Raw genomic sequence first — 16,031 nt, 5'->3', positions numbered from 1 at the left:
TTTCTTTCGGAAGGATGATTGGTCTTGTGAGGGTTCTTTGGATTCTCACCTCAACACTCATTCTACCTCCACATTGAAAGTTTCTTGATTTTTTAATAATGATGGTTGGACGAAAAACTTCTTGAGCTCATCCCTCTTAATTTGGCGGACTTGGTTAAAAAAGTCCCCATCAATAGCTCCGAGAAGGATCAAATTATGTGCAAGCTTACAACATATGGTATTTTTAGTCTTAACAAAGATTGACACTTAATTTGAACTACCAAAGATCCTAACCCTATTCTGGATAAGGTGTGTAACTCAACTACTCCTTTGAACTTTTCTCTTTTATTGTGGAGAATCATTAAAGGTTATATCCTGGTGGATAGTAAATTACAAGATAAGAGTATTTTCAGTGTCCAAATGTCATTAATGGTTCACATTGAAACTATTCATCATGTTTTCTTGAATCATACCATCACTAATAAATTCTGGTGTGTTGCAACTTAGATTTCAAGATTAAATTTCATATCAAGTGAGCTTTTGATGATATCAAAATATTATTATTATTACTATTACTATTTCTCCTAATATATATTAGATATATTATCTTTGTGTTGTTTGTGTGTACTAATATTTCATAGAAATTATAATCCAGATTGTTGAAGACTGAAGACATATTAGACTAGGGTTTTATGTAATGGAATCTATACTCTGCTAGAGTGTGATTGTAATTGGAAAACCGTGCACACACACACTAAGGGAACATGCCAAAATTTTTTAAAACTAATCATACTGTATGATTTTAAATTATACTAGATGGCTTATTTTGAAAGTTCCTCCAAAATGAGGTTAAGCAAATAATGCCAAGGAAAAATCTTTAAACTGATCGTACTGTACGATTTTAGGTTCGTATAGACAACTCCTAGAGTACGAAATAGGTACATACTAATTCATCACAAACAAATTTACTATTTTTTGAACTGATTGTATTATATGAAGTGGGGTTTGTACGAATGACTTCTAGAGTATGAAATGGGTTCATACCAATTCATCCCAAATAATCTCTTCAATTTTTTAATGGATCATACTATACAATTTTAGATTTATATAGATGACTCACAGAGTATGAAATGGGGTCATCAATATTCATACCAAATGAAGCATGATTTATTTAAACAGCTCGTACTGTATGATATATGGTTTGTACAGATGATTCATAGTGTATGAGTTGGGCTAGTACAGAATAGTACTGAATGAATTTATTCAATTTTGAACTATTCATACTATACGAAGTCAGTTCATACAGATGATTGAGAGTACAAAATCAAGTTCATACAGGATCATATATAGATTTTTGAACTATTCATACATATAGAGTATGATCATACAATATGATCTAAACTCATTCAACTTGAAATTTTTAATTTTTTGGATGATTTTTCTTGTCTTTAATATATAAGGGTCCTAAAATTGTCACATATATTCTTCTAAAGCTATTATTGTGAATTTCTTTCAAGAGTGGAAAAGGAGAGTATTTGGAAGAGTTCTTTAGGAGTGAAGATTGAGATATCTTTTGAGAGGAATTTGTTAGGGATTCACAAGGTTACTCAAAGATAGGATCTCGTGTTTGTTCTTTAAGTTTTCCTACTTCCTTAAAAGCTTTTGGGAGAATATTTTCAAAGAAGATCACGATACTCTGCCGTCATCAGAAGGGTGAAATAGGATTTGGCTCTCTGTTATCATCAAGAGGATGAGAAAGCACGTTGGTAATCTACCGTCATCAGAGGGTGAGAAAGGATATTGGTACTCTATCATCACAAGGAGGGTGAGAAAGGATGTTAGTACTCTACTATCATTAGGAGGGTAAGAAAGGACATTGGTACTCTGCCATCACCAGGAGGGTGAGAAAGGATGTTGGTACTCTACCTCACCTGGTTGGTGGAAGAGAAGTTATTATAAGGGCTTTTCCACCTTTCTGTGGGAGCAAAAGGAGAGTTACTTTGATTTAGTGCAATACTTGAAGAACGAGTCTTCAAGGAGTGGACGTAGGTCTAATTGTATCGAATCACTATAAAATTTGGTGTTCATCTGTTATTTACTCTTTACTGCACTTTATTTTTTTGCACTTTTAATTTTCTAAGGTTGAAAAATCTTTTGTGAAAATCTATCATTATGTTATATATATATATATATATATATCTTAAAATATTTTTCTAAAATTTGAGAGATTTTTTTTAATTATTAATTCACCTTCCCTCTTGCTTCGCCTTGGGTTAATTCTATTAGGTCTAACAACCTACTCAAACTTTCAAGTGATGTTAGAGCTTATTTAAAAAAATTAAGGTTTAAATAACTTTTTAAAAATGATCATGTTACGTTGAGAAACCGTAACACTCTTGAAGGATTTTCGATCATTTGACCTTCGCTGTTTGATAACATTCCTTTCAACTTTTAGAAAACTTATATGTCTGCTTTTCTATATTCACTTAACTATCACATTTGAATTATAGTACATGAAGGTTACACTAGACCAAGTAGACTTGTTGATGGCATTACGACACCATTTATTGATTAGATAATATAAGAAAAAGGACTAGCTTAATTACATATAAAATATTTAATTAGTTTTTTCTGTGCCTTGAAATCTAAGGACTATATACATGTTGTAAACTATAAAATTGGAAAAGAAATTTGGGATAGACCTTATATATCATATGAAGAAATAAATGTGGTGAAGCAATCTAGATTAAACATTCTATTATATGTCTATAAAATTTTTCACATGAATGTGAATGAATAAATCACTGATATGTATACTCATTTTACACAAATAGTCACCTTATTACATGCTTTAGATAGGTAACTAACAAATTCTAAAAAGTTAATAAAATCCTTCATTGTTTACCTACTGCTTATGATGCAAAGATAACTACCATAATTGAGTCAAAAGATCTAACTATTTATTATATTGACAATCTAATTGGATCACTAATTTCTTACGAGCAAGGAGTGACAAAAAGATAGAATAATATAGACGACAAGCAGAAGGAGAAAAATATCACGTTAAAAGTAGATGACTCAGAAAGTGATCAGTTATAGCCTGAGGATAAAGATGACATTGCACTCAAGACAAGGCAATTCAAATGTTTCCTAAGAAGAAAGTAATGGAGATGTCAGGAGTGGAATAAGAATAAGTTCTCCAAGAATGCAAAAGTTTCTAATTATACAATTTTTTATGAATGTAGGAAGCTTGGATATATTAAATTTGATTGTCAAAATCTCAAAGCTAATCCTAGCAAGGAAAAAGTTGATGTGAAAATCAATGTTAGGAAGGATAAGAAAATACTATAAAAAGCTTTCTCGGCTGACTTAGCTTCAGACTCCTCAGAAATAGAAGTAGAAGAGGAAGTTAAAAATTTGTGCTTAACGAAAGATAAAATTGATCAATCGGATCAAGAGGAGATATGAGATTTATCCTATAATGAGATATTTGAAGTTTTTGAGAAAATCTATACTACATATAGGAAACTCAAAAAAGTGCATACCAAACTGAACATAGAATATTTAAATTTATAAAAAGAGCATGAAATCTTTAGGAATGATCCCAAATCTATTGATAGCAACCAAATGACACTACATGAATTTGATGATTTGAACAAAACATATGATTTATTTATAACATCTTATACTGATATTGAAAATGAATGTAAGGTGTTTATATATGAAACAAATCAAAGAGAACATGAGTTAAGAGTTGATAATGCTATTTTAGAAATTTTAAACTTACATCTTAAAGAGAAACTCAAAACCCTTGAGAAAAACAGGACACTCCCAACACTTGAACAATTTTTTAATCCTAATTAGAAGCATAAAATTTTAAAATCTAGGAAAAGATAATATAATCACATAGATTGGTAAATCCTTTTCCTAGATTTAAATATTTTTCATGTGGAATGATTGATCATATCTCTCACACTTGTATAACTTTTAGTAAAACTCATCTAGTGTGGAGACCTAAGATGCATAAAATATAGCATATCAAACAAGCATTTAGATTATCATTACCAAGTGGTGAATCCAAATTCATTTAGGTTCTCAAGTCTAACTATTGATAATTTTATAGAAATGCTCTCATACAAGTCCTCATGTAAGTATTTGGTACATAGATAATGAATGATCAAAGTACATGGCTGAAGATACATCTCAAATTATATCACTAAAAGTTAGGAATGGAGGCAAAGTGATAATAGGAGACAATATTACAAGGAAAGTGGTAGTTATAGGTACGATTGGCAATAAGAACAATTTCTTTATTGATAATGTATTATTGGTTGAAGGCTTAAAATATAACTTATTGAGTATTAGTCAGCTTTATGATAAGGGATATAATGTTAATTTTTTTCCTCTGTATTATATACCAAAATAGAATTGATGTGTTGTATGGAAAATAAGGTAAATAATATATATATATATATATATATATTTGATTTAATTTTTGTTAAATCTTCTAATATTTTTTGTCTAAAAATCATCACTGATGAATCATGGTTATGATATAGATGACTTTATCATGTAAGTATAAAAAATCTTAAAAAGATTACCCAAAAAGAGTTGATTAGAGGGATATCCAAATTAGATTTCACTAAGGATCATATGTGTGATACATGTCAATTAAGAAAATATGTGAAGTTCTCCTTTCAATCAATTAAAGATCTTAGAACTAACAAACTACTAGAAATCATTCATATTAGCACTAAGTCTAGGAGGCTATGTTTTTGGGTATGTAATTTTTGATAAATTTTCAAGATTCAATTGGTTCAAAATTTTTATCTCATAAGAGTGAGTTGTTTGATGAATTTAAAAAATTTTCTACTTGAATTTAGAGAAAATTAAGGTGTAAAATTTTATCAATTCAAAGTGATCATGAAGGAGAGTTTAAAAATAAAAAAATTCAAGATTTTTATAGAGAGTAATGAATTGATCACAACTTTTCAGCACCTATATTCCCTCAGCAAAATGGAGTTGTTGAATAAAAGAACAGAACCTTGATAGAAGCTGCTAGAGCCATGTTGGCTAAATATTCACCACTAAAATATTTTTGGGTTGAAGTAGTTAGTACGACTTATTATATTTTGAATAGGGTGAACATTAAATCCAAGTTGAATAAGAGACCCTATGAACTTCTTAAGGAGAGAGCACCTAATCTTTCACATTTACATATTTTTGGATGTAAGGTGCTTATTTATAATAATAATAAAGCTCCATTAGGAAAGTTTGATCCTAAATATGATGAAGGAATTTTTTTGGGATATTCTAGTATTGTCAAATCCTATAAAGTTTTTAATAAGAGGACTTTAGTACTTGTGGAGATCAGACATATAGCTTTCTATGAATCTCGTATTTCTGAAGAGCCAATGTTGGATAAAGAACATATTGAAGATATCTCCCAAAGAATTGAAAAGATAAATATTAATGAGAAAGTTGGAATAGAAAGTACATTGCCTAAAGAATAGAAATTTTCTAAGAGTCACCCTAAAGAGTTAATTTTAGGAGATTAAAGTGAGGGTGTTAGGACTAGGCATAGAAGTAGCAAAGAAGTAAACCACTTTATCTTTATATAAATGATTGAATCCACTAATATAAATTAAGCACTTTCTGATGAATTTTAGATTTTATCCATGGAAGAATAATTGAATCAATTTGTTAGAAATGATATTTGGGAATTAATTGAAAGGCTCAAAGATCAAAGTATTTTTGGAACTAAATGAGTATTCAAAAATAAAATGAAATATTTAGGTGTAGTGTTTTTCTGTGGTTGAAAAATCTTTTTCAGAAAATTTCACTATGAGATTTTTATCAGTTTAAAATATAAGAGGGAAATTTTTAAATACCTATTCACCCCCCTCTTGGTTAGCTGCTGGGACATAAACTTAGGTCTAACAACCTAATTCATAATTAACATGTTTCAAAAAAAAAACTCATCAACATAGTCAACCCACTAACAGACACGAACTATAAAATCTTCATTCCCTTCAAATCTTCAATAAACAATACTTGATAGTCAAAGATCAAAGAAATAGCAACCATTGGCTTATTTGGGATATGATCCCACATAATGCCATCATCAATGCATCCAACAAAAACCACCTTAGACGAACCAAACAAAGTTGGACAAAGCAATAACACCGACTCTCACATCAAGAGGCCATGAATTGACCTCTATAATTCCAAATCCATACGAAATGATAATCTCCACCACACACATCACCTTGGCAAGTGAAAGACCAATAATATTCACTTCCTTCAAGTCTTCAACAAACAAGACTTGATCTTCAAAGAATAAAGAAGTAACATTCTTAAGCCTTGATGGGATAAGCTCCTACCTAAAGCTAGCTCCAATACGTCTATGAGGATCCAAACAACCTTCCATAGTACTACCATGAGTTTTATAATATATAGTCAAAGCCATTACTATATTAGATGGAGTGCCACAGAGATTGTCTTTCATAGTGTTGCATCACTAGTACCTATCAATTGCCATACTGGTTGGTTAATCAAAAAGCTTGCAATGTTGAGTTCCAGCACTGGTGTCGTAGTACCATTTGATAAGTAACGCCACAACATTTGTGGCCATTTTGACTATGTTGTTGTTTTGTCTTATCTAATGTCGTCGGGTCGTAGCGCTCCATTTTTTATATAAGCCATTTTGAGTGAATTTTTTTTACTTTCACCATTCATTAGTGAATTTTTAAGTGGGATTTCTTACTTTTACTCTCATGTTTTAGTTTCAAATCATCCTTATTCCTTAAATTGCTCACATATTGCACAATGGAAAGAATGCCTCATCCTCTTGTGATATGAAATGATTTATCTTATAGAGGTAGAGGAATGGTTTACTAATTCCATTATACAAAATTAGTTAATCCTTGAGAGAGGCTTCCCTAGTCTGGGAGGTGGGCATCCCTTATATTATTATTCAAATGATTGGGATAATTTTTTTGGGAAGTCTTGCTTGTGTTGAAGTTGCTATTAGGGAATTCTATGTTAACACAAAGCAGACCAAAAATAATAGCGATTATGTTAATGGAAATTAGGTTTCGTTGATCCATTGAGTATTCCCTTGTGCCTTTAGGATTGATAAGTATATCCCTTTTATCCATTTTCCTATTAATCCTTAAGAGATCCTTAGGATTTTGACTACACCAAATAGTGGGGTTGTTTGGAATGAGAGGGAGGGGAGAGTGATTAATTTTCCTACTTCTACACTGACCAAGATTTGTAAGGATTGACACTACTTTATTTCTATCCATCTTTTACTAAGCACCAATATTAGTGACATGACTTAGAATTGTATTATTTTAAACTAGCTATTTAGGCAGGTCACTCCCTAGATTTTTGCAAACTTCTCAACTCTTCTTTGATGTATATGATTAGAGGTCCAACTTCTATTGGACTAGAACACCCCTCTTTTATTTACTATTTTTGTGTCTCAGTTAGTATGTTGGGTGATCTTGGGGAGGAGTAGCTATTCCCCCTTTATGCTTTGTTCCAGTCTAAAATTGATAAATTTATGGAAAGTACCAAAAAATATGGAGTGGGACCTTGTCAACATAGTCAACCTAGGACCTCCACCCCTAGGTCTTTGGAAGATCAGATAGCTGATCTCAAGGATCAAATGACCAGTATGCCAACGGTGGCAATGGAGCAACATACAAAATAGTGAAAATGATTTAAGACTTTATCAATCCCTAAATAATACTTATGTTAATTTAATATAAATTTAAAAACTCCACTTAAAATTCATAAGTATACATATCAAATAAAGTAATATAGTGATATAGTAGAGTATTGATCCCATGAGGAAGAATGTTAAATTGCAAATACTAGTATTGCCTACTATAATTACAATAATTATGGTACTAAAAAAAATAAGTTTTGATGGAGATTCAATCACTTATTTTAAAATAAAAACTATTAAATGGAACACTATTTTGATAAATTGTTTTAAATTGATAGAATGTAAATATAATATGTTTCATAATGATTATCTTTTATATTGATATTATTCAAAACATATGCATCACCGACTACTTACGATCATGAATAAATAAAAGATAGATTAAACCTTCCAACCTTAATGCCACTCTAAACTTTTATAGTCTATCACCCTATAAAAATCTTAGAATAGTAAGTAAAACATGAACTTTTAAGACCCCATTATTACAATTCATCTCTATAAATTTGGTATATGTCAACCATTATGCCTATGCTTGCATCGTACCAATCCAATATACCTAGTTGTGCTTACTTTTCTATTCCCAGGATCCATATTACACATTATATTAAATAAACATATGACCACTATGTGCATTAAATAAAGACCTGCTATATTGAAAAAATCATTAAATTAATAATAAAGAGAATTCATCAGCACTCTACATTCCATTTACACCATTAATCTAAAACTAAAGAATTTAGCCAAACATGATGAACAAGTGAAGCAAACTTATTTTTATTAGTTACATAAAAGAAAAAAAATATAAAAGAAAAGATATCATTAGCTGAGTTAAATGATCTCCTATATACGCCTCCTTGAACTTACAAAATTTCTTCCAAAATATTTACCAAACATTCTTATGAAGTGGATCTAGTGCTCCTTAAATTCCCTTAGTTTTCAATCCTAAGAAATTACAGAGAAGAACTATGAAAATTTAAATTAACTAAGTGTTTGACCTCTCCTACTAATATTACAAACAATTTTGCGGCGTTGCTGATGGTTGAGAACTGTGGCTTCAAGATGGCACTCCCCTCAGCTTGGCGGCACCAGAAATTAGTTTTATAGCGCTGTGCAGATAGAGAGTGGGCTTTACATCACTAACTCCTCCAACACCACGACGCTATCAAACAGAGGCTGGGCACCACCATGTCCATAATGGGCATTTTTGTGGGGTCAATGATGGCACCACTGCTATAAAGTATCCAACGCCACGATGCTATATGATACTTGGAATATCAAGCATTTCCTATATTTTTTCTACACAACTCAACTAAATTAACATATTTTCACTAGAAATTTAGCTTATAAAAATATAGCAGTATTTACACTCAACAAATTCTCCCCAACTTAAACTCTTACTTATCATTAAGTAAATAAAATTCTATAATTCTAGTTAAGTGATTAACCATGGTTAAAAGTGAAAATCTAAAATTACTAGTGAAAATCTAAATTACTAAAATATAGGATAATACATCACTATCTAGAATAAGTGCAAATGAATAAGTTTATATTGCTAGTTTTAAAAATACTAATAATTAAGCTAATCAATCATTCTAGTTACAACCCAATTTGAAATTATAAGTTATAGATTTAGTCATTAACTTTTAATTGTTAAAGTGAACAATTAAGTTTTAATGATTAAATATGATTGTAGTTAAAATTGTACTTTCACTAGTTTACCATCCCTTGTATTAGCTCTCAAATCTTATCCTTTTTAATTTATGTATAAGATTGTATTTCCAATATTAAGTTTTCACTTATACCATTTTTTTAATGTACTCGTCTTTTCTTTTGAATCTTTTCTTTTCTTTTTGTAATACATAATTAATAAATTTGAATATCAACTTCTACTTTAGACCTGCATAAAATATTAATGATTTTAATATAAGTACTTGATGAGATTAATAACTTAATCTTCAGGTTAGCTATAATTTTAAATTTTAATTTACTCATATTTAATTTTTAAAATTAATTACGCATTTTACATTTTTAAAAGTTAATATCATAAAGGTATATCTTATAATTTCAAATTAGGATAATAGCATAGATTGTTTTTTTTTGGGTTAAATCCCTTGAAGAGGCTTACGCATTAATAATTAAAAATGATTATAAGGTCCTTAAGGGAGACCATCAGCTCTCTAATGCTCGAATAAGCTACAAAACAAAGCAAAAGAAAACCTATGAGCCGATAGTCTCCACTAAGCAAAAATACAAGACGAACTAGTAACATGCTAATGATGCTATAGATAAGCATCCAAAAAAGAAAGATATAAATATGAGAATGAAAGTCAATCTTTCTTTAAAAGATCTTGATCACAACCAAAAGCACCTCCACCTACAATTTAACGGGGATGAAAATAGAAGACTATAGAAGAGAAAAATAAAGGTTAAACATTGGAATTACCAATATTATAGGCATAACAAAAATAAGTATAGCAAATTATACATAATAAGAAATGATCCAAACCTTGCCACCACATTAAACCAAATAAGGAATATAGACATATAGAGATCGGGAAAAAAATTAAACCAGGAAACCTCACTATGGTAATCCCCATGCCACTCAATCCTACCATCAGTATCCATAAAAAACTCCCCCTCAAATGGCCCCAAAGAACAAAACAACGGTCCCATAGAATAACAGCATAAATCCTCCATGCTGATAGCAACAACCAACCACAGAAAGAACCCACAACCAACCATTAGAAAAAGGTAATATAGGGACAAAGAAATGGTCCAAAAATTAACCAAGGCAATCAAAAGAAAAACAACACCTTCTAACCTCATAACAGAATTAGGAATGCCCCAAAACTGAACCAAACTACCATGGATACCCCCATCCAGCCTATTCAACATCCTGAAGGTAGGAGAGCAACAATAAGGAAATCCCTCAACAACATAGATGGTTCAATCATTTCTCAAGTCCATATCCTCCAAAACCTCTGATAATAACATGGTCATAGAGAATTGCCTACAATTATAAAAATATAAGGAAAGGAAAACAGTAATAGTGAACCGCAAAAACTTCCAAATTAAGCTCAAAATCCACCAGGAAAAAGACTCAAGCCAAAACATAAAACCACCAAAACGACCAATAATGAAGATAACCCAATACAAATAGAGAACCAGACACCAGCAGGAACAAAAAAACCCAACCAAACCAAGAGAAAATGAAGCAGCAACCTTGCTCGCATGAGCTAAAAAGATAGATCCCCTCAACACCACAATTAACAAAAACACCATCAAGCACTAGCCAAATAGTAAATAATGCTAGAGAAAAATGAGAAAATCTAAAGCCAACCCAACAAAAATAAACCGACAACATATTCCACACCCTCACACAGGGAAGCCAAGAAATAAACATGAGAGAAACAACCCAAAACAAAGGGTAACCTAGACGCATAAGACCCAGCAACCTGAAACAAAACATAAGAAAACAGCAAGGGATAAACACAAAACCAACAAACCCAACCACCTTAAGAAATAAGATAAGGAACACTACTCTTATCCAAATTTAAGAGACCCCTAACATGAAGAGGTAAATTAGAGCTGATTGAATTTGCCACTGAATCCAACCCGCTACCCAACCTGTCTAAGGCCTTAGCACAAGCATTCCCCTCCACTTCAATAACAGAAAAAGAAAAGTTAAGCATGTTTAACAAATTCATAATTTCCCTTCTCATGTAAAACATATCAGAAGAACAGCTCTTATCATTCCTCAAAATTAATGATTGATAACAATACGAAGAACAACCCTCCACCATAATATTAATGCAGTTAAGAGACAAACATAATTGTAAACCATAGAGAATAGCAAAAGTGGTAGCAATATTAACATCATAATTATAATGAGGGCCAACAAAACTCAAAATGTAATTACCTTTGGAGTCTCTGATGACACCACCACAACCCACCATAGTCTTAGTATTAACAACGTCCACATTTAACTTAAAAAAATTGCCAGGAGGTTTCAACCAAGTGTTACTTCTTAGGATATTATGACAATTATCCCCATCCAGCTTAATCCCAAAATCCACTACAGCTATGAGATGATTTTTAAAATTCATAGCAGAAAGTAACTTAGCAAAAAAAGGTCCCTAATTTTATCCTTAACATTTTGAATAATCCTATGATGATTCAGAGCCACACCATTAAAATGAGAATTATTCTTATCCATTCATAAAAACCAAAGGATAAGAGAGGGAATGACATTCCTGATATGACCTTTAGAATTACTAAACCAACAACTAAGTAAAGATTTAATGGAAATATTAGCTTAAAAGTAGTTTAAGTGCAAAATATCCTCAAAATAAGTCCATGCTTTAACAGCACAAGGACTAGAGACTAAGACATGATGCATGTTATCCATATGATAGCAACATTGGAATTTAGAAGGAAGAATGAAACCACATTTAATCAAATTATCATCCATAGGGATAAACTTATTTAAAATATGCCACACAAAAATAGAAATAGTAGAAGGAATACTTCTATAGCATATCATTTTAAAAATCTTAGAAATATCTTTCTTAGCTCTAAAGGAATGCTAGGCATCCTTTAAACTAAAGTTACCATCTTTAGTTAAGGCACAAAGCAGAACATCAAGAGAATTCATGTTTAAAGGGATCTGCAAAATTTGCTGAATAATAAAATTAGGTAACACATTCAAAAGCTTCTCAACATCCGAACCATTATCATTGAAAAAATAATTAACCTTCATAGAAGCATTATAGGTAGTATTAATAATAGAATCAATGGATTGGCCTCCCAGCCAACAATCATGCCAAAAGGAAATATTACCACCACCAAGGCCCCAATAAATAGAAGGCTCAACCACCCATTTCACTTTGCAAAGACAATGCCAAACTTTAGAATTACCTTTATTAAGGCAACACTTGATGGGATGCTTCCCCCCATAACACTTAGCATTCATAAAATTAGCCCAAAGGCTCTTGTTAGCATGAACATTATATAACAACTTAAAGGAAAAAGAGTAAGCCAAATCCTTCAATGACTTACAACCTAGAGCCCCATCCTCACAAGTGCCATAGCATTTATTCCAAGAGGACCAATGGATTTTGGAATTGTTACTAGCCTCTTTCCAAAAGAGCTTATTGAAGATTTTTTCAATCCTATTACACACAGCTTGAGTAGGAAGCAAAGTTTGAAAACTATAAACAGGAATAGAACAAAAAACACTTTTAAAAAGAGTTAACCGACCACCAAAGCTAAGAAAGTTATAATCCCAAGAAGAAAGTCTATTATGCACAACCAAAATTAAATCATCAAAAAGAAAATATCTCTTTCTACCCTTATAAAGAGGCACACCAAGATACTTTAGAGGCAAAAAGACATGATTGAAACCAGTTAAATTCTTAATAGCCACAATGTAATCCAAAGAAACTTTTTTAGAAGAAATAAAGACACATTTATGTTTATTCAGCGACATACCACTCACCAATTCAAATTGTTGAAAAAATCTTAGCAATCTCTGAATCCTCTTTAAAGAGGCATTAGAAAAAAATAATAAAATCATATGCAAAATATAAATGAGAAATATGAAAACCGCCTTAAGATTTAAAGCAAAGGCTAGGAAACTTCTCAAAGAGATCAGTAAGCCCTCTAAAAAGGTATTCAGCTATAATAATAAAAAGAGCCGAAGAGAAGGGATCACCCTGTCTCAGGCCATGAGAAGCCTTAAAGAAGCCATTAGACTTATCGTTAACAATGATAGAAAAATAAGGGATTTCGATACAAAGCTTAATGAGATTGATAAAATTTAAATCAAAACCAAATAACTTCATAATATCATAAAGAAAATTCCAATCAATATTATCGTAAGCCTTAGCAATATCAAGTTTCAAAAGCATATTACCACCTCTAACTTTAACATCCAAATCATGACAAAATTTTTAAGCCAAAAGGATATTATCAGCAATAGCACAACCTTTAATGAAACCCATTTGAGAAGGGGAAATTAGATTAGGTAGAAAAGTTATTAACTGATTCATCAAAATTTGAGAGATGAGTTTATAATAAAACGTACAAAGACTAATAGGTCTAAAATCATTCCAAGAAGTGGTTGAGTTATTCTTAGGAATCAACACAATATAAGTAGCAGTAAAAAATTTAGGTATAGAATTACCATCAAATAAATCCAGAATAGCCAAAAAGAGATCATTACCTATTATATGCCAAGTTTTATGAAAAAACTTGGTCGTGAAACCATGAGGCCCAGCCACTGACTCAGAATACATACCAAAAATAGTATCTTTAACTTCCTCTAAAGAAGGGGGCTTAGATAAGAAAATATTATCATCATGAGAAATAAAAGAAGGAATAATATTCTGATTATCAATAGAGGAGAGGTTGAAATTTTTATTCAAATGATTTCGAAAGTGTTGAACAGCTAAGTTAGCAATTTCAGCACCAGCCTGAGTAACAGAGCCATCAACTTAATTAATTTTGTGAATGCAATTAATAGTATGTTTCCACTTAATTAAGGCATGAAAATACTTAGTATTGTTGTCACCTTCAATAAGATGTTTAAAAAAAGCTTTCTATTTCCAAGACATTTCCTTCTGGGCTTGAAGTTTATAGAGCCCATCCTTAGCTTCTCTAAATAAAGAAAAGTTAGCTTCAGAAGGAAATAATTGGCATTGCGTCTACTTACAATTCACCATATCTTCCATAATTAAAATGTTAGAAAAAAGATTCTTAAAAACATTATGATTACACCAATTCAAAACAAACTTAAGTCTTTTTAGTTTATACCATAGTCTACACATACCAAAAATAGCATTATCTGGATGTAAAGGAGCAAGACAATTATCCTTCATCACATTCATAAAAAATTCATGAAGTAACCTTATATTTTGAAATCTAAATTCAGAAGGAAAATCTCTCACTCTTGGTTTGATTTTAATAAGCAGAGGAGAATGACCAGAGAGGGTCCTTGTAAGATGCTTAACATTAGTAGAATCAAAAGCATTAAGCCAATAGTCATTAAATAATACCTAGTCTAATCTTTGCCATAAGTGACCAAAATGCCAAGTAAATTTATCACCAGAGAAACCAATATCAATAAGGTTACAATCCATAATCATGCTATTAAAATCTTCCATAGAATGGTAGATATGGAGAGAGCCCCCTAGATGCTCAGACTAGTTGATAATGGTATTAAATTCACCACCCACAAGCAAAGGAAGATTACAAATACTATGAAATTGAATAATTTAATCCCATAAAATCTTTCTAGTATAACAAGAAGAAGCTTCATAAATAAAGGAAGCACAACATTACAAATTAGAACTCTCAATATTATAATGGATAACTTGATTAAAATCACCAATAATGTCAAGCCTAACAAAATCTTTCCAAAAAAACCCAAATTTTATTAGCAACAATAGCTAAAGCATTTTTAAAACCCAAAAATTTAGCAGTACTAAGTAATTTATAAGAGGAAATAAGAAGCTCAAGAAAGACAAGAAGAGAAATATTATAGATAAGACATAAGTTTTTCACTCTAAATTTAGAATAATAATAACCAATATCCCTAAGATTCCAAATAATGGAAATAAACATAAAAACAATTATTAATTAGAAGTATGGGAAATGGGTATTACGAGAAGTTTGTAAAACAACTACTTTAGGCTTTCTACCTCTCCTACCACGACGCTTGGTAAAACTTATATCATTATCATCTCTGAGTTATACCCAAATTAGGGAGGAAATGTTGAAATAATTACTGCAATCTAAAATTTTGATTTCTCATATTATTTGAAAACTGTCTCATCAACCCGAGATCCAGAGATCGAATAAAGTAAAGAGCATGAAAGTTGTAGAGAATCCAATTTGTAATCTAACCTCCAAATTTTGTATGATTCAAGTTAGTAACAAGAGAGTTATGCCTAAATTATTGAAATGGGGGCAAGCCTAACTTGCACTGAAATTTAGCATGTTCATATCCTCAGTGTCAATAAAAACATCACTATTATAATTATCATTCAACAGAAAATTACTATCATTAATCATACATGAATGCCCCCTAAAAAGAGGCATTTCTCTTTCCTCAAGGAACACATCACCTTCCACATTGGTCTCATTATGCACACTAGTATCACCTATCTTCTCCACCTCGGTTTGGGAAGTAACCTTAACATTACCAACATTTTGCACCATTTCCTCCTCCATACCAACATTATTAACCAACCCATTCTCCAAAAGAGGCTCAAAAAAGATGGAAGCATTATTAAGGATAACAAAATTATCTTGA

This window comes from Dendrobium catenatum, unplaced genomic scaffold (genome assembly GCF_001605985.2).
Source record: "Dendrobium catenatum unplaced genomic scaffold, ASM160598v2 fragScaff_scaffold_1065, whole genome shotgun sequence".
Lineage (NCBI taxonomy): Eukaryota > Viridiplantae > Streptophyta > Magnoliopsida > Asparagales > Orchidaceae > Dendrobium > Dendrobium catenatum.
The sequence above is the reverse complement of the archived record's forward strand: the minus strand, read 5'-3'. Positions refer to the sequence as shown.